Source organism: Hesperophylax consimilis, chromosome 29 (assembly GCF_061612785.1).
Source record: "Hesperophylax consimilis isolate HC1 chromosome 29, BYU_Hcon_1.0, whole genome shotgun sequence".
Classification (NCBI taxonomy): Eukaryota; Metazoa; Arthropoda; class Insecta; order Trichoptera; family Limnephilidae; genus Hesperophylax; species Hesperophylax consimilis.
Window position 1 is genome coordinate 9,452,817 of NC_142864.1, and position 23,543 is coordinate 9,476,359.

General features: G+C 33.9%; 1 long non-coding RNA gene across 1 annotated transcript; it reads left to right on the top strand.

Annotated features, from left to right (window-relative positions):
- The first annotated feature begins 14,677 nt into the window (after positions 1-14,677).
- Positions 14,678-18,221, top strand: LOC149409856 (uncharacterized). Its single transcript, XR_016305097.1, has 3 exons — positions 14,678-14,809; positions 17,482-17,626; positions 18,130-18,221. It is a non-coding gene; the product is annotated as an uncharacterized LOC149409856 (long non-coding RNA).
- The last annotated feature ends 5,322 nt before the right edge of the window (positions 18,222-23,543 follow it).

The following is a 23,543-nucleotide window of genomic DNA, read 5'->3' on the forward strand; positions in this document are numbered from 1 at the left end:
CGAGTAGGTTTTGTAAGTATTGTGGGGCTTCAGCCCAGAGGTGGCTCCAAATGCGATTGTTGGGCGTACTTGAGATTCGTATAGGGTTAGCAGCTGGTCACTATATCTATATGCTAGCCCTGTACAAGACGCCCAGTTTATTGGAAGCCAGATTTACTTGAGCTTCTATAGAGCCCCGATACTTGAGCCGGTCTGATAGATATACTTACTCCGTGCATTTCAATGTAGTCTTTATTGGGGAGGGTGCTTCCATCAAATTGCACCAGACAGTCATTGATCTCCCTCTTCACCTCCTTGTGTTTCTGCACTTCACCCCCCAAACAACCTGTATATGAAATACATTTTATAATCAAGAATTTTTATTTTTCAGTAATCCAGCACAATCAGGTTTTGTAGTGCTAGATTAATGAGATTAGACTGTGATTAAATACATTTATTTTTCTTCAATAATTTTGTGGCATTATTAAAAAAAAATGAAAATAACAAACTGATTATTTTAAGTATTTATTTATTGCATCTCACTTTACATAATTTATGTTTTTTCTCATAAAAATCAACCTCACTAGGACTAAGCCTGTATCGAGGTCAAAAATTTACATTTGAGTGAAACAAACATAGAGTTATCACAAACATAAAGTAATACTACATACCAACACAAAAAATTTCAAAAATAACGTATAAATATGTATTATATGAGTTACCAGATGGGTAATATGAGAGTATATTGTAACAATATTTGAAAAATATTTAGTCAATCATCTGTCAATGCCAACTTCTTCTAAGTTTTTAAATTTAACTAAGAAATTGGTAGACTATATATGATTTGGAAGAATATTAAACATAAGTGATGTTTGAAATAATTAGTTTCTTTGACCAAAACAAGTTTTAGTATGTACGGCCACAAATTTCAATAGAGCCAATTCTAGTTGCACGGGTTTGTTGTGTTCTTTCTGAAAATTTGATATTGATATAAAATCAACAAAATATTTGAGTGATATATAGATGTTTTATACACATAACATTACATTCCTTATAAATTAGGTTGGATGGATAACGGAATTTGTTTTGTACATTACTTTAAGGATCAATTTTTGAGTAATATTAAGTGGTTCAACATTGTACTTTAGACATGATCCCAAGCATACTATGTTATAACTGTTATAAGAAAGTCGAGATTGGATTAAGGCAAAATAGAGTCCAATATGTGTCATGTTCATTGTGTTCATTAAAAATAAAATCACCTGATTTCCTTTGTTAAAATATCTATATGATCATTCCATCTTCAACATTTATCAATCTTTACACCTAGATATATTCTACACTCTCCAAGTGCACTCTCCGCAATTACAATTACATTATTTTCTGTGAATGTCGGGTTTATTTGTGCCCCTTTAAAACTATAGTAAATTAGGTGAATAATTCAATTGTTTTTTCATGGCTGTGAAATTAAAAACACTTACATTTGAGGCCCCTAGAATCAAAAGCGGCAGTTTTCAGTCAAAAATGAGTTGAATATTTATTTATTTAAATACAAACTGCACGACATGTGCCATTAAAATAAATACAAAAATATAGTAAAAGTACAAGGTATAAAGTATACAGCATAACGTTTAAAGTTTAATATACGGTATAAAGCGTAAAGGTTAAATATAAAGTTATGTATAAAGTGTAATGTATAAAGTATAATTTACAGTTTAAAGTGGAAGGTTAAATATAAAATTAAGTTAATTACAAAGAATAAATTTTTTAAAAACAAGTGCAAAAGGTAAGAAAAAAAATTTATTAATAATGACTTTAAAAATTATTTGTCCACTATGCCAAACATAAATGATTATCAATTATCAAAGTAACGATAACGTAAACAATAATGTTTGCTTAATTACTTATCTTTTGATTCTTGCATACGTAAAAAATATTTTCTAAGCATTTTTGAGAAGAGCATATAGAGCAGTTGTATTCTAAGTGACTTCTAACAAGAGTTTTATAAAGTATTTTGAACGTAAGGATGTTTTTGAAATCCTTAGATATTATTAGGATGAAGCCCAAAATTTTCATTGCTTTACTAGTAGTAATATTAATGTGATTAGTAAATGTTAATTTAGTATCAAAGGTTATTCAAAGGTCCCTTATTTGAGGTTCAGACAATAAACTTTGATTATTCAGTGTTTAACTATATTTGATAGTTTTTTTATTCTGAAAAAATCATGATTAGATATTTTTTTAATAATAAACATGAGTTTGTTAGACCACTCTAAGTATAATATAATAATTTGTACCCTGAAGATGCTTGAGTAAAGCAAAACCGGTCGGTTCTAAAAATTATTAAAAACTCGTGGTTTTAAAAAAAAAGTATTTTATTTTATTTTATTAAATATAAAATATACTTGCGGCACGTTCCATAGTGGAATATACTCTTAGCCATGGTGTAAGACCACCATTAGAATTGAAACATTGCTTGAAATGGCTTTATCCTTGTTTGATGACAAGATCTAAATAGCCAGGTACCTATTCCCCCACCTTCCTATTTCTGCTCTACCTTATCTCCTTCCCCTCCCCATTACCTTCAGCCCCACTAGATTCCCTAATTTGGGATGCCAGTCTCACTGGCTCCAGACGGTTGGGAGGAGTTGGGACTCTTGTGCGGTATATGATTCTTCTCTATCAAATCAATTCAAAAGATCTCTGAAGATTAAAATAAGGTTTAACACTGGGAATCTATTTTGATTGCTTTGTGTTCACATTTTAATAGTTTAATTTTCGTTCTCAGATAAATGCTACTAAAGAAGAATATGTAGGCAGTACAGGGATGATTATTTGAAGTTTGGATTTTCAAACAAACACCTGTCCATGTGCCTTTTATGGAACAAAGTATTAAGCAATGATGCTATGAAACCATCCAAACGGAAGGATCACCTGCGAAAGTGTCACTCTGATAAAACAGGTAATAGTTTGAAATACTTTCAAACACTGAAAGAAAAATTTCAGAAGAGACCCACGGTGGACTGTATGTTCGCTTCAACGTCAAAAAGAGACGATGGTAGTTTGCGGGCGTCTTTTATATTACAATATTTTGTTAATCATAGCAAAACCAGAAAAAGCTGCATACTACCGGGAAAAATCTTGCCAGTCATTGAAGAAATCTGCTTATGATATATTCTCAAAAGCATTCATTTGTTCAAAAACTTATCAAACAACATAGTTCAAATACTTATCGAACAACACAGTTCGAAGACTTGTCGAACGACACAGTTCAAAGACTTATCGAACGACACAGTTCAAAAAAATTCTTCTCTTTGGTCAATTGGTTTGTGACCCCCCAAAATAATAAGACGACATTAATAAAAAATGTTGTACATCAAAACAACTGGTCTTATTTATTTCAAATGTATCACGAAATAGCAGGGCAGAGCGGCGGCGGCGACTGACGAGCACTGACATCTGTTGTCTCTAATAGAAGCTTTAATTCAAAAGTCCATATTGGCTGGGTCGATTTAAAGAATTTCCATGGATTTGGCATCTTCTGTCCCTATGAGCGCAATAGAATGGCACTATATCTTTCGTCTAAGTATAAATTAGGTACCGAAGAAAGCTTAGGTCATGGCCGTGAGGGAGACCGCACGATGTACATTATTACTCGTCCCTATATTAATGTACTTTCTAAGTAGGTACACTTATAAACCTACTTACTATACGTCAGGAATTATTCTATTTATTGCACTTTCGTGTTGATTACTAAAGCATCAGCTTTTATTGACTTCTTTCCAATCTTGAATCAATAATTCCTAAATCAATTTACTCTTCTACTTACCACTTTTCTTCCATCAATATAATATTGTTACTAAGCGTCCCTGAGTAAAGTTGTTGTGTTGATACAGGGATATTGTCATGAATTGCAGGTATTATTTGTATTGAAAAAATTTGATAATGACCCAGACTATGATTATTAGCAATTTTAATAAAGTTACATAAATGTGCAAAAATTATACAGCCCGAAGAAGCTACGGTTGTAGCAAAACTTGATCAGCATTAAGAATAAAAAATAAAAGTGGTGTTTACTAAGTTATTGTTTTATTTTAAACATCAGGTCACATCACAAAGTATCTGCTTTATATGGAGAAATAAAATATATTTGTTTTTCTAAAAATTTGGCTTGCTCCTCCGAGACAAGTTGGAACACTTTGCTTCTTGTTTGCCTAGTGCCCATCTTTTGCAAAAGTAGAGTAGTTAGTTGATACTGCCGAACACCCTGCAGCAAAGGAACCTATTGAAGTGGAAATGTTTTCCACTGAAACTCCCAAATGGTCTCCTGATTGCGTTGATTGATTTCGAGGTGCGGTGCTTAGCGTACGATTGGCTGTAGATGGTCTAGGATTATATTGGTCTGTGCCATCTGATAATCTCTATTACCCACGAGAGTTGCATAAAGCATACCCCAGATTGTGGATACATAAGACTGTTGAAATGGTCTCCTGATTGCATTGATTGATTTCGAGATGGGGTTCTTAGCGTACGATTGGCCAATATAATCCTAGATTCTAGGATTATATTGGTCTATGCTATCTGATAATCTCTATTACCCACGAGAGTTGCATAAAGCATACCCCAAATAGTTTATTTATTTATTTTAATATCAACGGCATAAAATATACCATATACCTACAGTAAATTATAAACAGTGACATCAGAAAATATACAATTAACAGAAAATCTAGATGGATATAAAAAGTTAGAGATACACAGAGGCGGATTTGCAGTCTTGGCCGCCCTAGGCCCCAGACCATGTAGCCGCCCCTTTCTCAGTACCCACCATATTGACCAGGAGTATCCAAACTTTTCAGTAAGTTCCTAGGCTCAAAACCGTTTTAATTTTCCTGCCATTATCATTCATGGTTCATGGGGTGAGATTTGTCCAGGTCTTGGCGGCGGATACGTCTGCCCACCTGCTGCGTGGCGGGCCGAATCGAGAGAGACTGGGTGAGGGAGGCCTTTTGACCTTTCCAGCCGGACTATCTTGACCCATCGCCTTGCACCGCAGTTGGAGGGATGTATTCATACGTTTGTCACTCCTGGACACACTAATCCCCAGATTCCTACCCACCCCTCATACATTTTCCTTTTCAGAACTTCCTATCCTTCCCTTCCTTAAAAAGACCCTCCACACAGCATCACCTAAGATGACATAGGTCGTGAGGGAAAATATTTTCCTCAAAGCCTCCTGTGTGGAATTAATGTAAAAAAATACGCTTGCTAAATTCGCTAGTTCAATTACTGTATAATTGTCGATTGTCGCAGGCCGGATTGATGACATTGGCGGGCCGTTGTTTGGAGACCCCTGATATAGACTATAGACTACATAATGAATTTACTTTATTGACAACTTTTATCGAAATCGATTCAGAAATTTAGTTAACTATAATAGCTGCTAGTATGTAATACTTTCTAAGGTTTCAAGGATTTGAATAAAACAGTTTTAGGTTTAATTTATTTAACGAGTTTCAGGTTTATTCTCATACAATAATATATAAGTGTTTCACAGTTACAATTAGGGTTGCCAGATACGGGCTGGATAAAAAGTTATTATTAAGTCTCCAAACAAATAAAAGAAATCAGCACCTCTTATAAAAAATCAACTTAAGGTACATATTCGAATATAATAACTTAACTTAAAATACAAATTAAAACAATTATTTTTTATAAGCAATAATTGTTCGCCTGAAACACTCATCCACATTGAAAAAATCTCCTGATAAAAAATACATGACGCCAACGGGACTCGAATGGAAATCGAATGGACACGGGTTCGAGTCCCGTTGGCGTCATGTATTTTTTATCAGGAGATTTTTTCAATGTGGATGAGTGTTTCAGGCGAACAATTATTGCTTATAAAAATAATTGTTATCCTTTGTGCTATGCATAAATAAAATCTTGTCTTAAAAACATTAATTTATCAACAAAAAAAAATAATAATTTACAAATTAAAACGTTGGTAAAAAATTTACGTAAAGCATTATCTTACATAAAAATAAAACTGAACTCAAAACAAAAATCTGGCAGTTACAATATGCTTAAATACGCCATCCCACGCATATTATAGCTCTGTGTGTGAACACGCTATTATGCATAACAATACCTAACGCGGTTCAGTCTCTAGCGCAACTGAATGGATTGGAAATACGCGAGCGGGCGAGCGACGGAGCATAGGTGCGGCGAGGACGGCTGCGGGGCGTGGGGGCGCGCTGTGTGCTGTGTGTGAACACGCTCTTGCATATCGCTATTTCGTACGTAGAATATTTAGGTACTTAAGAAGTAATTTCTTCTTATCATCTGTGGCTTTTTTGTCACGATTGGCCGCCCCTAATATCTGGCCGCCCTAGGCCCGGGCCTACATAGGCCTAAGGGCAAATCCGCCTCTGGAGATACAAGTACATGCAAAACTTATAGGTAGACTAGGTTAGATTAGTATTGATTGAAATATATAATAGTATAGATACATGATATAATACGGACTGTGTTGTATCTGATGACGGAACCGTTTTCACAAGTCAGGAATTCACAGATTTTTAAAGGAGTAATAATATCGAATTTTTAACTACCCCAGTTCGGCACCCTCAAAGCAATGGGTAGGCCGAGAACTACCACGTCTGATATTTATTTATTTATTTATATATAATTTGTACATTTATTTATAACAATTACAGGTAATATAGCCTAAGACGTTATAATTGTACCATTTATGCAGTGTATATGCAATGCCAAAAATCTCGCAAATGCGCTATAGGACACAAAAAATAAATCTAATTTTTTATCTACCGCATTCAAAAAGCACGTAGCTCTCCCCACAGGCGAGTTCATTAATAAATTAGTGCGGCTTGCTCTACTATATAGAAGATTGTGATGACGTCCTCGAGAGTGAGACTCTGGTACAAAAAAATTTAATTGGGTCAGTATCTCATTATTAGATAAGTGACCGTTTATTAGTTGGAAAAAATATTTAAGCAAAGCAATGTCGATATGTCGAAATGCCGTGCAGACGAACTGGAGACGTCATTCTTTTTAGGGGTTTATGTTCTCCTGATTTCAGGTCTCCAGAGGGAATCAGAAGTCCACCACAACTTCAGCCAACTTCTTGGGTTGGAAGGCTTCGTCCTAGACGTCCTTGAAATTACCTCCAGGAAAAATACGGCTACTTGTAAATACGACACAGTGAAAATATAATTGTTTTGTGTGTTTATGTATTATGTGAAATATTTAGAGTCACCTGTTGAAAATTGTATAGAATCTTTGTTTTTGGAAAAAGTATGTATTGAAATAAAATATTTTAGCCGGGGGAGGATGTTAGGAAGCTTTGTAGAGGCACGCACAGATGGCAGTACGTAGAACTTGCGTGGAAGTCCGCAAGATGGAGCCAGTGGCCAGTTGTCGCCATGGACAGTGCGAAGGCTCTCAGACAATCTCACTGGCCCAGATTCCAATTAGCAAGCTTCTAGATATGTCAACTAACGAGTCACCAATATTAATGAATCGCTGATTAATATGAAAGAACCTATTATTTATAAAACTCCTCCCAAGACGAGTTGGAGACTTTTTGTGCGAACACAACACCTACCTAAAAGGTTCAACTCGTACTGGAAACTACGTCAATTTTGAACCCACAAAAGAAATGTATAGCCGCATGACAACAAACAAAATATACGGCAGAAAAAACGAAAACAGTGAGGATGTTCCTGATATAATATTTGGAGAGGAGATGTAAATTATGTTACCTTGATTTACATTTATTTTTTTGTGTTAAGTTAAGTTAAATACTTGAGTAATAATAAAGATTTTTTTAAATACAACACAAATGGATGTTTTATTTAGTAGGAAACTTACAATAGTTTATTTTATTGAGTAAAAATTCCCGAATCCAATAGTTCAATACTTATGCCTTAATTTTGCTTTAAACACGTTTTCGAAGCATAAGAAAGTCAAAGTACGAGATTTTTAGCTGCATCCGTACGAGGGAATTTTTTTACATTTGGAGCTTGATATTTAAATATCTGGTTGTGTGAAACAGTTGATTTATGTGTGAAAATGCCTACCGATAAAGTCCATAAAACGTGTTGTGTGAAAGGATATACGGACAGAGACTCTTTTCGACACAAGTTTCCAACCATAACCTCTGAGAGTCGATTTCGAGAATGGTGTTGGAGATTGGAAAAATTAGAATCCATAAATTTTCCAATTTTAGCATCATATGCATCAGTTTGTGGTTGTCATTTTAATATCAGCAGCAAGCGCAATCGCACTGGAGCATCAAAGAAAGACGCATTGACTACCCTCAATCTTCCCGGCAGGCAAAAAACAATTTGATTTACAAAGAGAACTTCAGACACATGGTGATGCCCAAATACAGGTTCGAATCTATTTTTAATCTTGTTTTAAGCGTTTCATCCATAACTAACCCCTAAGGAAATTTTGGGAGATATTAGATATAGACAAATATTTTATTTTGGTTAATCTTAACATCTCATTTTGCAATGTATTGACTCTTGGAGAGCTGTCAAAATACAGATTCGGTGGAAAATATTTTAGAATGACGTTTTGTTTCAGATAAAATCGCTTTTTGAGTCTGAAGAATATTTCCGAAAATTGCCCAAGGAGTTTTTAACTTTACTTCACATGAGAATTGAATTTATATTCGTTTTTAGACCTTATCCTTGTTCCACCTGGAACATACAGCACGTATTGTGATGCCATCCATGATCATTACTACACCTTAAAAGGTATTCTATACTGCATCAGCCTATAATAATAATTATAATAATAATAATGTTGTGTTAATTCGATAAATGTCATAATTATATTGATTTCAGAGCGTAACATCTCAACCAGCAGCGTACATGTTGCTGCACAGGGGATGCTAGTAGAAAATGAAGGTACATATCTGTTTTATATTACATAAAAGTGAATAGTATTGTTAGTTTTGTTCGTCTAATATGTCAATCTTTACTTCAATTTCTCAAGAACTATGATATATTTTTTCCAGTAATAAGTGCAGGACCCAGTCATGTCTTCTCTGCAACCAGCAGCATTTCTCTTGCTGCACAGGGGATGGCAGAACATAGATGTAAAATATCTTGCATAGGTGACCCATATGATCCCATAAATTCATTAATCCTAGCAAGCGAGTACCGTCCCACAGAGAGGTTTTGCTTAAATTATCCCAATAAGAAATTTCCTATCAACGGTCTTGAAATTTATTATGTCTTCGAGTATGTACTAAATCATAATTGCGAAAATTTATATCATGTGCCCGGTATTAAAGAAACCATTGCCAAATGTATATGTTTTGATTGGCTAAATTGTAACGAACTTTAAAAAAAAATTCTATTCATTATCAAAATTACTGTACCATTTATAATTAATGCGTGGTGTACCGATGTCAATAGAAAATTAATTGGCAAGGATTCACGACCATAGAATGGACCTGATTCCATGAAGAAAATGGCAGAACTGCGACATTTAAAATATGCTAAATATAGGGATAAATGGTTGTCCTAACTAATTTATTTTAATAAGATAAAACCAATTAGGACAACGATTTTTTCCTATAAGCGTATTTTAAATATCGTAGAACTGCCATGCTCCTCATCAAATCAGGTCCATTGTATGGTTGTGGTGTATCCTTGCCAATTCATTTTCTATTGACATCTCCTATATGAGTAGTAGAATAATAACGAAAAAATAAATATATAAGTCAAATATTTTTATCATTTGTAATGTTAAGCCAAATATTCTCTGATGCGGCGTTCACATTATTCAGTTTGGCCGTATTAGTCTGCAGCCCATTTTTAGTCACCGACTAGTGTTAATAAAAAAATACTCAAATTAGTTAATTTTATATGTCTAGTTTATATATAGTTCTACTTTTTTATTACATACTTGACATCATAATGAATATTCTCTCAACACCTTCTTTAAATTTATTTTGTGCATAAATATTCTTATATTTGGTGTTTTTATTTGTTATTTTATACCCTATTTATTTATCAGTTGCCAATATGTATTGTCAAAACAATAACCTATTGTTAAATTTACTTTTCTGTTTACACTGTTACATTCTTTATGTTGTGTACTATTCCTAAGTTCAAAATATCTAAAGGCATATAAAGTTTTTAAAACTAAAAAGTATCACAAAGGTATATACATACTATTTATTTATGAAAGGTATAAATATTTAAGTAATAAAATAAGTAAGAGGGAAACAAAAATAATAATAATGTAATTATACGCTAATACAGCTAAGGGGCCGTTCAAGTATTACGTAAGCAGATTTATTACAATTATTTTCCCCCTTGTCACCAAAAGTAAGCAAAGCTCTTACCCCCCCCCCCCCCTCCCATGCTTACGTAAAAATTGGTACCTATATGCATTTTTCTGTTAACGTATTCTGTTTTTTTATTGATTCATAAGCAGCACTTATAAAATAGACTTAGAATAGAGGACTTTAATGCACATAATATTCATTTAAACAAACTTTATTGACCCAGTGGGAATCCCCGAATATGTTTTCGGTTTTCAAACATAGACAATGTGTGGGTTGCCAATGTGTAAAAGAAATAACTAGGGGAGACCGAGGGGAGTTGAAACAATTTTCACATTTTGTTTCATACACCAAATACTATAGACAGAAATCGTATGATATTAGTCCCAATCGATAGGTCATTCTTTACACTTGCGAATGACTAACATAAAGAAATTGTAAGCGTTAAATATTGTGGTTAAAATCGACTTAACCGTAACAAGTCAACTTGTTTCAACTCCCCTCATACCGAGGTAAGATGAAACAGGGCTCGAGGAGAGTTGAAACATATGATTTTTGAGAAGTATTAAGGGCTGTAAAATAAAAATGATGATATAATTTAAAGGTATTTATTAAAATTAAACTTTTCAAGTAGGTAAAAAACAAACTGAGAAAAATAAAAATATTATGAAAATTAAAAACGTCAATCAGAAAAGCAGTTGTGACAAACATAAGAAAGTTCCTCATTCCTACTAATAAAAACTTAACTTTTCAAGTACAAAACAAACTAACAGAAATAAAAATATTATGAAAATAAAAAACGTCAGTCTGAAAAGCAGTTGTGGCAAACATAAGAAAATTCCCCACTAGTGCAAGCTTCATGAGCCCAGTTGCTGCATTCCAGACATTGCACCCACTTTTCTTTGGCTCTGCTATTTGAATATGGCTCTAAACAACAAAAACAAAGGGATTCTTCTTCTTCTGCACTGTCTTCGTTTCCTCTTCGTTTCTTGACAACCTTTACCTTTTTAATTTGAGTGCCTGGTTTTGATCTTTTTGTTGTTTTTGTTTCTTTAAAGCTAGGTTTTTTCACCTTTTCTTTTTCCACCCGTTCTAGCTGCTTCGATTGCAGCTAGTTCATCCTTTACGGGAGTGACGGTTAAGACAGCGGATTTCACTTTGCGTCTGTTTGTTTGATTTCCTTTCCTTGGTGGAGCTTTTGGCAAGGGTCTAAGAGTTTCAGGTGAGAATGGAATTTCTGTCAGAGTAACTGAAGTATCTCGTGATGTAGATGCTACAGGTATTATATCTTCAGTGGTCGAAGTCATCGTGATAGTATTAAGCATTACTTCAGATATCGCCAGATCAGGTGAATTCTTATCAGAGTTTTCTGCAGACTTGGGTACGTCTTCTGTTTCGTAGCTGATTTGAGGAGGAGTAGCCGGTAAATTGAAGATTAAAAAACGGTCTTTTCGGGATATCCAACCGTTGGAGCAGTCGCCATTTTCTTAGCTTCATAAGCAGTTTTTTTTTTTTTAAATATACCTGTAGAGTGAGGTATGGTTCAGGTTGTAACTCGAAGCCGCGTCACGGAGACTTTTCTGTCGCAAAGTTACTTTTTCTGCTGCGAGATCATATATTACGAGACTCGTCATACCTCTGTCAGTCTTTCTTTTATAAAAAGTAGGCATTCTGAAACAAATTAAATCAACCAAAAAAACATTTTATTTTGTGCCCGTAAAATAATAAACAAATAAAATTGAAAACGAGGAGAGTTGAAACAGTCTGTTTCAAATCTCCTCAGTACGAAAAAACCTCCCATTTTTTATTTAATCCACAATCAAGAAGCAAATACACAAAAATCAACTGTACCAAACATATGTAATAAATCTTTAGTTAATGAGCTTTCGAAACACGTATAACTTAAACCAAAATACAAAACCATTATCAAAATATAGGCATCGTAAAAAAAACGTTAAAAACTTACTTTTGACGATTTTTGAGACACGGCACGCACAACTCCACAACCGCTCGACTATCGGCACCGAAGCGAACTGACGAGCCAGCAGGCGGAGGTAAACGGTTGAAAAGCGACGTTGCCAATTCGCCAACGGTTTTAAGTTTGGAGAAATCGGTACTGTTTCAACTCACCTTTGTTTCAAAACCCCTCGGTCTCCCCTACTGCTGAGCAGTGCTGACGTAATCACTATCACGACCCCCCCACCCCCCCATGTCATCAAAAATAAGCAAAGCAAAGACCCCCCTGCCCCCCTATAGTGCTTACATAATACTTGAACGGCCCCTAAAACAGTAGGTTGAATCGTTGACTGCCTTATTGACAATATTTTATTCAATAGCGTTGGATGTTGAAAGAAAATAACTATTATTTCCAACAGCTAGTTATATATACACGCAACACAAAAAAATGTATAAGGCAAGCGGCACGCACAAGCACATAGATCATTGTAAGTGCCGATTTCCATACTCTTCTAATGTTTTTATTTTGGTGTGAGAATTGGATTTTGATTTCTAATCTTTATTTTTGGTTTAAATTTATCTTTACTTTAATGTTGTTTTTTGTTTAAATGTATAAATTCGTATATTTAAAAATGGGGGCCTCAGCACGGGTGAACAACCCAGTGAGGCCAACGTTGCTGAATTGAAATGTGAAGTACTGTAGAGTAATGTATCAATAAAAAATAAAATATTGATACAGTAATTTCTTCTAGGTTCAACTTCTAAATGTGTTTTGTGCTTATATTATTGTATTTCATGTTTATATTTAAAAAATAAAATTATTGTACATGTAATTATGAGTTTCTTTTTCATCTTCCTTCTGATAAAACGCTGTCCTGGGGTAATGAGCCGTGGGGAAGCATTCGATTTAAAACTTAATTTAAAATTAGTGTGAACTAATTTTTTAATATATAAACATAAATTAATTAATTAATTTTTTAATATATAGAACGGACAAAAAGAGACATCTCTTGTCAATTTCGGATAGTATTTTCTCTGCAGGTGAATGATAAGCAAATTGCGGTCACCTTTTACATCTGATCAGTAGATTCATCTGAGATTGTGTTTTTTCGTCAAAAGAGTTCTATTTAAGACAAAAATAATTAAAATATATTTTTTGACAAAATAAAATGTCACAAAATCGGCAGTGTGTATTATTACAATGAATGTGCTGATTCATCTTGGACATTAATAATTCTTCTCTCTTGTGAGCTGGTTGTTCTTATAACCTTATCTAGTGCAAATGCAAAGTGATTGCTGATTGCTGCCTGAAACCGAATCTGATGACAAAATAAAAGACCTCAATTGTGAATGCCATTTTTTTGGGTGAGTCTCTCAGTTCATTTGTATTTTGGTGACTGGTTTGTTATTTTTCTCCCTGCAGAGATAATTTATTAATCAACAAATTCATTTTAATAGGGAAATATAATATTCCCTGGATGATCTGTGCTATCTACACGCCAGATCATCAACCAAGCCGTAGAGAAAGATACTTTAAAACTGATTTATTTCTTAGGACAGGGCTTTGTCAGATAGGACCTTATGGTCTTGGGTTACATTTTAGGCTAATGAATTGGGTTTTCGGTAGGTTCCGAAGCAGAATTATATTGTCTATGGTTGCGCCTTTATTTAAATTTCCTCTATCCTTTGTCGATGGTGTGGTGTGACGTCAGCGATGCGTTGTGTCTTCAAATTTGCCTGATCTAAGGTTAAAACTTAACCAAACCAATCGTATGGGAAGAGGCTGGAGTTATCAATCTATAGATAGTTGACTTATGGCTCCCCGCCAGTGTTGCCAACGAATGCGATTTATCGCCATTTAGGCTACTCAGAACGAGAATCGGCGACGAAAAAATCTAAAAGGCGACTGGTCGCCTATTAGGCTACTTCAGAGACAAGTTATTTAAATCAGCCAAATACAAAAAATAAAAATTAAAAAAACTATATTTCACGCGAATGTAAATGTGTGTGTGTGCATAATGTTTAATACTTATGTTTTGTTTTTTAGACTAAAGCAAATTAATAATTTGTAACTATACTTAAGTACTTAAAGTCCAATTCGTGTTTTCTTAATCCCGGGTTTTAATTATCATGTGTATGATTCCGGGATTTCAGAGTAGGTATTAGCCACTTTATGTTACTTCCTTCGTCGAACTTTTACCTTTCAGGCCTCGACAGTAGAGAACTATAAAGCAGTGGTGTGATATGAAGGGAAATTTATTATTATTGTAGTATTGCTATTTATTTTTAACACTTCCAACTCAAAATGATATTATGTATCCAAAAAGATAAATGGGGACTTCCAACTTGGACATTAGGCCAAGATCCGTTGGCAACACTGCTTCCCGTGGACGCGGCCAGTCCTCGCCATTATGTGTAATGGTTGTCCGTCAAACCGTGGTCAAACCAGTTGATTTATGGGTCAAACCGAAATAATAAATAACAAAATAACACAAATCCAGTTTACAAAGTTGTCAACTAAAAGCCCATTGTGTACAAAGCCAAACAGTGAGTATATTTCTACCACGCAACTGATTCAAACCACTCAAAAAGTTCAAAACTCAAATTAAATTTATTTTGTGATATTAGAATTTTTCAGTTTTCGAACGACACAACAAAAATTCAAATTATTTTCTTCAACGTTCAACAAAATTTTCAACGTTCTTTTGTTTATTTTATTAAAGTTTTGTGAACTTTTGAACAGTTTATGCGTTCTTTGTAAACAGTACAAGTTTTGTGTTTTCGGATTGTTTCGAAATGTTGTGCTATAGTGTCCTGTCCATGTGGAAATAATATAAAGTCTTGTGTGATTACTTCGTGTCTGCGTTGTTATCTAGTCTACGAATAATTGATGATTGTATTTATTTTATAATGTGACTTGTGAGATCTAGGCAGCTAATTATTCTGCGTGTGAGTTTATGTTTGTTCTTCAAGTCTTTTGACGGCTTGTTCGCAAGATTATTTTTTCCGTCGGCGGGAAATAATTATTTTATATTTTGCTATCGGTCTGTCACTGACTGCAATCGTTATAGCGATATGATTTATCTAGCGGCGTGATAACGAGTCGAGTCATAAATAATTCGTCTTGTCGACGGCAAATGGAGTTCGAAACTAAACTTGTATTACATTAGTATAATGACAATAATATGGCCGGCGTACGTGATATTCTATATTTTTACGACCGGCGTGCTTAAATACGCATTGTTAAACCTATCGTCTATACTTGATTCATTATAGAAATTATAATCTAAAGCGAAAATGAAAATGATGACATATTCTAACCTAACTTATTTATTTTTGCCATTTTTTATATTATTTTTCTTATTATGGTGCCCTCTCCTATCGAAGGTTGGCTATCATCAGGGCGATCTTCACTCTGCAAGCTGAAGCTTGCAATAAATTACTAATAATTATCTAATTTTTGCACCAAGTTTTTAACTTTTGTTACTGTTATAAACATGCCCAAAAACATCTCAATTATTTAAAACGTGCATCTTAATCTTGTATCTGAGGTTATTTTCTGGAAGTAGAAGTGCTATTACAAAACTTTAAAAGTTTGTTACGTATCCCTCCAAAAAACTGTATCACTTTTCCGTGGGTTCTCGGCTATTTTTCATATCTATTTATTTATTTTAATATCAACGGTATAAAATATACCATATACAGTAAATTATAAACAGTGACATCAGAAAATATACAATTAACAGAAACTCTAGATGGATATAAAAAGTTAGAGATACAAGTACATGCAAAACTTATAGGTAGACTAGGTTAGATTAGTATTGATTGAAATATGTGATAGTTTAGATACATGATCGTAATTCTTACGAAATATCACCCCAAAGATGTCATAGTTGTGTCTGTAGCTATTTTATAGAAGTATAAATAATGAAAGTCCGTAAGTTTTCATATAACCTCCGCTTTAGCTTTTTTACAGCACTAATATTACATACATAGAAAAAAATAACATCCCTTAGATGTTATTTTTCTGTAATGTTGTTTTTAGAACGCGTTTAAAATGACCTCTATGTGAAATGTTGTTTTTGTTTCCTGAACGCTTCTATAAGAATTAGTATTTTAAGGTTACGTTTTATAAAACGTAAACAAATTAGGCACATTCGCTGCTTCTACTCGTATATCGAAATCAGCACTTCGAAACCCTTTCTTGTTACATAGTAATTTAATGCCATTTTCTAAAACTATATCCCAATTTATTAAATACAATTATTTCTCGGAACGCGTTTATGAAAATTTTATTAGGTAGTATTTTAAGGTTATATTGTAGATATTTTTTAATGTTTTACGAAACGTTTATAAGTAACATTCGCAACAACTTATAGACAAATTCTACATCTTTAAAACCCTTAATTTAATTTAAAGACAACTGTAAACTAATAGCAATCATATTCTACAATACCCATCCGTCCTAGAAAAGGGGCACAGAGAAACGTCGCTTGTGTTAAGTTATCCAATTATATTTTGGGAATTTAATGTACCAACTATCATAGAATTGTATAAAAGAAACGCATTATATCACACTTATAAAGAATTTTCTTCAATAAGATTCACCCCTTAGATAACATACGCAAAAGATTCCAAAAAAAGGGCGTAATAGCCATCCCAATGCTAAGAACGACCACGGCTCAGCACCAATACTTGTATTTAGGTGTGAGATGGTACAATATATTATTGTCCAATAACTAAATTAAGGTAACCGAAACGTTGAAATATGAACGAATTTAAAAGCAAATTAATTCCCTGAAATTGGATAATAATATTAAATGATGTATCGTACCCTTAGTATATGTATATGATGTATACGATTTAACATTTTTAAAGAAATTGGCTGTTGTTATAATTCTATTTCTCGAAAATTGTGTATATTGAATTATGTTTGTTGTTAATTTGAAAATTGAATTATGTTTGTAGCTAATTTAAAGATTGAATTATGTTAATTTGTATGTTGAATTACGTTTGTAGTTTTAATAAGCCCTGCTATCTATACTGATAATTGCTATCTGATATTAAACAAAATATATATAAAGGAAAATCACGTCTTCATAATTCAGTTTTGCCTACAATCACAACTAGTTAAATTTAAAGATACCATCATCAACTCTTCAATACCTCACTTGTAAGTGATTAGCAATTTTGTATTGATGAAAAATTAAATTTTTCAGTGATTTAAGACGACCTTTATGGCAGAGTGCTACAGATCCTTTGTTCTTGACTACAAACTCTGGCGAGGGCAAAAAACCCCTTCATCGAACCAGAGCACCTATATTGATATCTGCAATTTTCATCGGTAAATCACACCCGTAATAGGTAATCTTTTTATTTAATTTGGTGGTAGAAAATATCATGACAAATAATAATTATTATCAACTTTATTTTTTTTATTTACAAATCTGAATGGAATGCATGTCTAGTTTTCTTCTTTATTCCATGTGTGTACACAAAATGATAGCATCGTCTAATAATTAACGTATACTTACATTAATTGTACTTGTACATTTTACTAAAACAATTTTAGTACTTTTCTTATGACAAAAATGAACCTCATATTTTGTGAAGGTGTTTATAATGTAGTCCCTAATTATATATTATAAATAATATCCCCATATTTTCCCTCTTTTTACACATTTTCCTCTTCTTTCCCGCTAACCGGTTATTAGAGACATTTTTTTAAATAGCAGTAAGACAATAATATCTAAATACGACAGAAATAATTTTTTCTACATTTATGCGAGAATATTTTCTGTCATCCCGTTTGGCATCATGCGACTTCAGTTGGTACATTGTGACATCTTTTGGTACTACTGTTTCAGAGACAGGAGCCGACAACCTTTCGCAGCCATGGAAGTATGTAAACATTTGGTGATGGATCGTTCAGGAACAGAATCAATAAATTTGCTCCTGGAGTCACCCGCTGAGCATCCTCCGGACATCCTGGATACAGATCCTTATCCCAGCGACTTCAACATGGCCTTGTTTGCAGAAGCAGTCAACAGAACCCAGAAGATAAAAAGTAAATATTTGAATGGGCTGTATCTACCCGTGGGCTGGCGTCTCTTGTTTACTGGCCGTTCCAACAATTATAATGGTGCAGCTTTTGTACACAGTAAGTTGCAGCAGGTAGTAGTGGCCCATCAGGGGTCAATTCCGGCAAGCAGCCAGGCGATGCTCACCAATAACGGAGTTCTAAAAACTCTCCAATTCTCCAATGAAATAATACAAAGCGCAGTAACTTTCGCAGAGTCTGTACGGCGATTAGTATATTCAGCGAATGCGGAACATGGTAGGAGTTATAACATCGCCATAACGGGTTATTGTGAAGGGGGCTTGCTCGCCCAGATAACTACATTTACGCTCAAGTTCTTGATGGAGTCGAGCGGAGTGCTAATCAAGAACACAAGCAGTGGATTCGACGCGAAGACCGTGGTGTTCGACAGCCCAGGCGCAAAGGATATTTTGAACCAAATACAAGATAAATATTATAAGAATCAAGCGGAAAACTTTTCCTTGGATGCACTGAACATTGCGGTCTATGTATTATTTCCGAACAAATTTAACACCTACGGCGCACATCTCGGGAAAATGTACCGAGTTTTTACCAATGGACCCTTGTTTAATGTGACCCAGTTCGACGTTAATACTAAATTGTCTCTGATAAATGAATCCATAACGGCTACTCACGGAATGCATAATTTCATCAAAGCCTTGAGGTGTAACACTCCCGAAATAAACCCACTGGTGGACTGGGTTGTAATTAGAGGATTTAACATTTCAAAAAGTTCTGTGATTTCTCAGTATATGATGTTGCAAGATGACGTCGTTGAAGAACTGTATAAACATGTTATGGCAAAATATAAATCCCAGAATGACGATAGAGTTGTTAAAAGTAATTTTAATTGTTTTACAGAAGATGAATTGAAAGTGCTTAACATGTTGTATTTTCTCCAAGAAAAAAAACCTGGTGTAGAAATTCTTAAAGAGTTTGTTGTACAAAATAAGCTTCAAACAGGAAACTTAAGACTTTTTCCAGAATTCGAAATAGATCTTTATAATAAAATAATCATTTGCAAATCTGCAAAATCTTTGGACGAACTCAACAAGCGCTTAAAGCAGCTAATGCGATGGCTGGGAAAACAGTTTACAGAGGCGGTGGAGGAGCAAATTGTAGCATTTCATCAAGATGTTGCGATTGAACGAAAACGACAGACTGTTGACTCATTTTACCGCGCTAAACAAACGAGTTATCTCGAATCGTTACCAAAGACATTGATGAACTTCAAAGATTCGATAGGTCTCCGAGACTTTCTGCTTTCAGACACCTATCAAATTCTCAATATAGTTACTCAAGACGGCGCCTTCGAGATGACCTGTCTTCACAATATATTTACACAATTAATGAAAAATATTAAAATATCTGATCCTATTTATATGTACACCCGTGAAAATCATTACGCGTTTATAGATTGGTTAGAGTTACAAAAACTTTACAAAATGCACGGTTTACCAAGTTACCAAATTGACCTGATTCTGGTCGACGGTATCTCATCCTCAGTCATGAGTTTTGAAGATTGCATGATTTTAAATAATTTCGTACATTGCTTTCCTCCCAATGTGAAAAAACTTGTTTTTATATCATCAAAGGAAATGGAAATATTCAACTTTTTACAAAACATAAATATATTTATTGCTAAACGAAAAATAAATGTCTTCGACTTATCTGACGAGTCACAAGATATCGTATTTGAAAAAATTAAATCTGGGGAATTTCGGTAGAGCTGTGGAGCAATTTAAGAAAATTATCTTACTGTTCGTTGAAAATAAGAGAGGAACGCTGAAATCGATTTCAAATTTCTGAAATATTATTTTCATCTGGTGACAAAATTTTGACAACTCATTTCAAAATCCTGTTTAAATTGGTTTTGTGTGTTACGTGTAGGTTTTTTTTTATTTTATGCTATGACATTTTGGTAATATTGTCTTTTTTGTTCTTTAATCCATTTTGTAATTTTGTGTGTGAATTTATTTTTATTTTCCTCAAATTTAATTTCAAGTTTTACACTGTTGAATGCCTAAAAATTAATTAATTAAATTGTAATTTTTCATTATATTTTGTTATGTTTTAACTTAACTGACATGTTTAATTCATTAATTTCTACGCTTTTACATAATAAGTACCAGTTATACAAAAAAATATTATAATCAGTGTCTCATGCAGAATTAATCCATGGATTAGTAGTAGTGTTTTGTGAACTCACTAGGAGAACCTAATTGGACGTAAAAAAGTGGAACCTTTTATTTTATTTCATGTCTCATCTAAATATAATACATCAATGGATTTAATCCAGAAATTTGGAAATAATTGAATCTGTTGATATTTATTATGTTAATTAGGGAGGAAATGTTAATTAAGACGATATTTTATGAAGAACTAAAGGTGAACACAAGTGCGATTTTTCTTTATAAGTAGCTTTATTTAAATATTTTAACTTTATATATTTGTGAATTTACTATAAGAACATTATATCTGCAGTAGCCATAAATGGTATGTTTGCAATTAAATATCCTTAATAAAAAACAAATAAAATAAAAAGTCAGTATTTGTTTATTCATGGTTGCTTGTCTGTTTTTTCGTTATTTGGAAAACAACGATGAATGAAAAAATACATGTTTTTTATTCATCTTATACTTATCCTAATGATAACCCTAAATAAGACTCTGTTTTTCTCATGTATAAGTTTCCCTTATTACTATAATTCTCTTTTAATAATAATTTTTCGCTAACTAACCATCTTTAACCAAGCCATTTCCCCGCAGGGGTAGGCAGAGAGGACGGACCGCCAAACTCTGTATTGACACACACTCCTTGCCTCATTCACATTCATACATGCTCTTCTATTATTCTGACCTTGACATTGCCCGACTCAAGTATTTTGAGAAAGAGAACACTATACTTACGTATTTATGTATTTTCCTAGGAGAGTTCTCAGGAGAACACCCTAAAATTTTTATTTTTTTCTAAGCGAAAAAAAACTAAGCTTGATAATCAATATTTTTTTATTTAACAAGAAAATAGCAGTAAAATTATTATTATAAACATATTTACGCATTAAAATAATATTACAATTAATAACAAATAAGTCATATATACAGTTTCCGGGGGGTAAAGAGCGCTAACATCGGGAGGTGATTCTTCATGATGATAGAAGTAAAAAAATAATTTTTTTTTTTCGAAATTCCGTTGTTTTTTTCCCATCCAAAAATATTTTTCCGTAGCAGACTTACCACGCCCACATTGTGTCTGAGCACAATGAGATGGATGACTAGAGATGGCAATAGGTTTTTTAACAATGGAATGTCAATCAGACGGACTGCCCTCCTTTGCACAGAATCGAGTAGGTTTATCAATTATTGTGGGGCTCCAGCCCAGAGGTGGCTCCCAAATTCGATTGTTGGGCGTACTTGAGATTCGTATAGGGTTAGCAGCTAGTCACTATATCTATATGCTATATGCTAGCCCTGTACAAGACGCCCAGTTAATTGGAAGCCAGATTTACTTGAGCTTCTATAGAGCCCCGATACTTGAGCCGGTCTGATAGATATACTTACTCCGTGCATTTCAATGGAGTCTTTATTGGGGAGGGTGCTTCCATCAAATTGCACCAGACAGTCATTGATCTCCCTCTTCACCCCCTTGTGTTTCTGCACTTCACCCCCCAAACATCCTGTATAAGAAATACATATTATAATCAAAAAAAATATTTTCCAGTAATCCAGCACAATCAGGTTTTGTAGTGCTGGATTAATGAGATTTCACCGTGATTAAATACATTAATTTTTCTTCAATGATTTCATATTCATTTTGTGACATTATTTAAAACTAAAATAACAAACTGATTATTTTTAGTATTAATTTGATACATAATACAATTTTTTTTTTTTTTTTTCTGATTAGTCATCGAACTACGGTAGTGGATAGTCGTGCTCTGTGATTGACGAATTACCTACCTGCTGTCGCGGACTTCGTACAGATAAGAAATTATTGTAACATTTTTGTTTTCTATTATTTGTTTGTTATATTTAGGTTTTGATAAATTCGTGTGTACAGTCAATCAAATAGACTGTATTATTATTTTTTTTTGTTAATTAATTTTTAAATATGGAAGAAGATGAAAATCGCCCTCCTGACCCCGAGTCCATATTTAATATTGGAGATGGGTATGAATCGGATGTTTCTATAATACTCCCTTCCAGAAAACGAAGACCATCGCTCTGTCTTAATGTACCACCCAAAATTAAACCTTCGCAATCCGATGAAACCTCAAACCCTAAGGAAAGTCGTAAGGATACCATATTATCAGAAAATAAAAATACTGAACTAAGTTATTCCCCATCCTCCTAGGCTCCATTCATTGTCAATGTCTAAAATACTGAACAAGGAAAAATCATTCATCCTCTGGATTTCGGGAAATTCATTTTTAGCTCAAAAAACAGTAACCTTGGCATAGTTAACGGATCTATTAAGCCGGAAGGCCGCTATAAATTGTCCCTAGAATTTAAATCCGCAAACTTTGCAAATGAATTTGTCCAAAAAATTTATGCACTTTCACAACACAAATTTAAATCTTATATTCCAACTTACAACCTTACTAGAATGGGCCGAGTGAGAGGTATACCAACCGATCTCTCAGAATCTGAAATTGTTGATGCACTTAATGATTCTCAAGTGACCCCTAAGGTTTTAAAAGCACGTAGATTAAATTACAAAGATACATCTAATCGAACCACTACATGGAAACCCTCACAATCGGTTGTTATTACTTTTGAAGGCCAAACTTTGCCATCTCGGGTATTTATTTATTACAACGCACTCCCTGTGGATGTATATAAATTCCCGACGATCCAGTGTTTTGACTGCTGCCGTTTTGGACACTCAAAACCCATATGTCGTTCCCCTCCACGTTGTTTTCATTGCGGAGAGGACCACCCCTTTGATCTTTGCCAAAAATCATCGAATGATCCACGTTGCATTAACTGCAAGGGAAATCATACAGCGGTTAGTGTGGCCTGTCCAGAATTGACCAGACAAAGGAATATTAAACAATCAATGGCTTCAGACAACATTTCCTATTTCCAGGCATCAAAATTATTCCCACCTGCAATAAAATCGTTTGCAGAGGTAACATCTACCTCAATTCCTTGCAATCTCTCTTACTCTAAATCTCCTCCA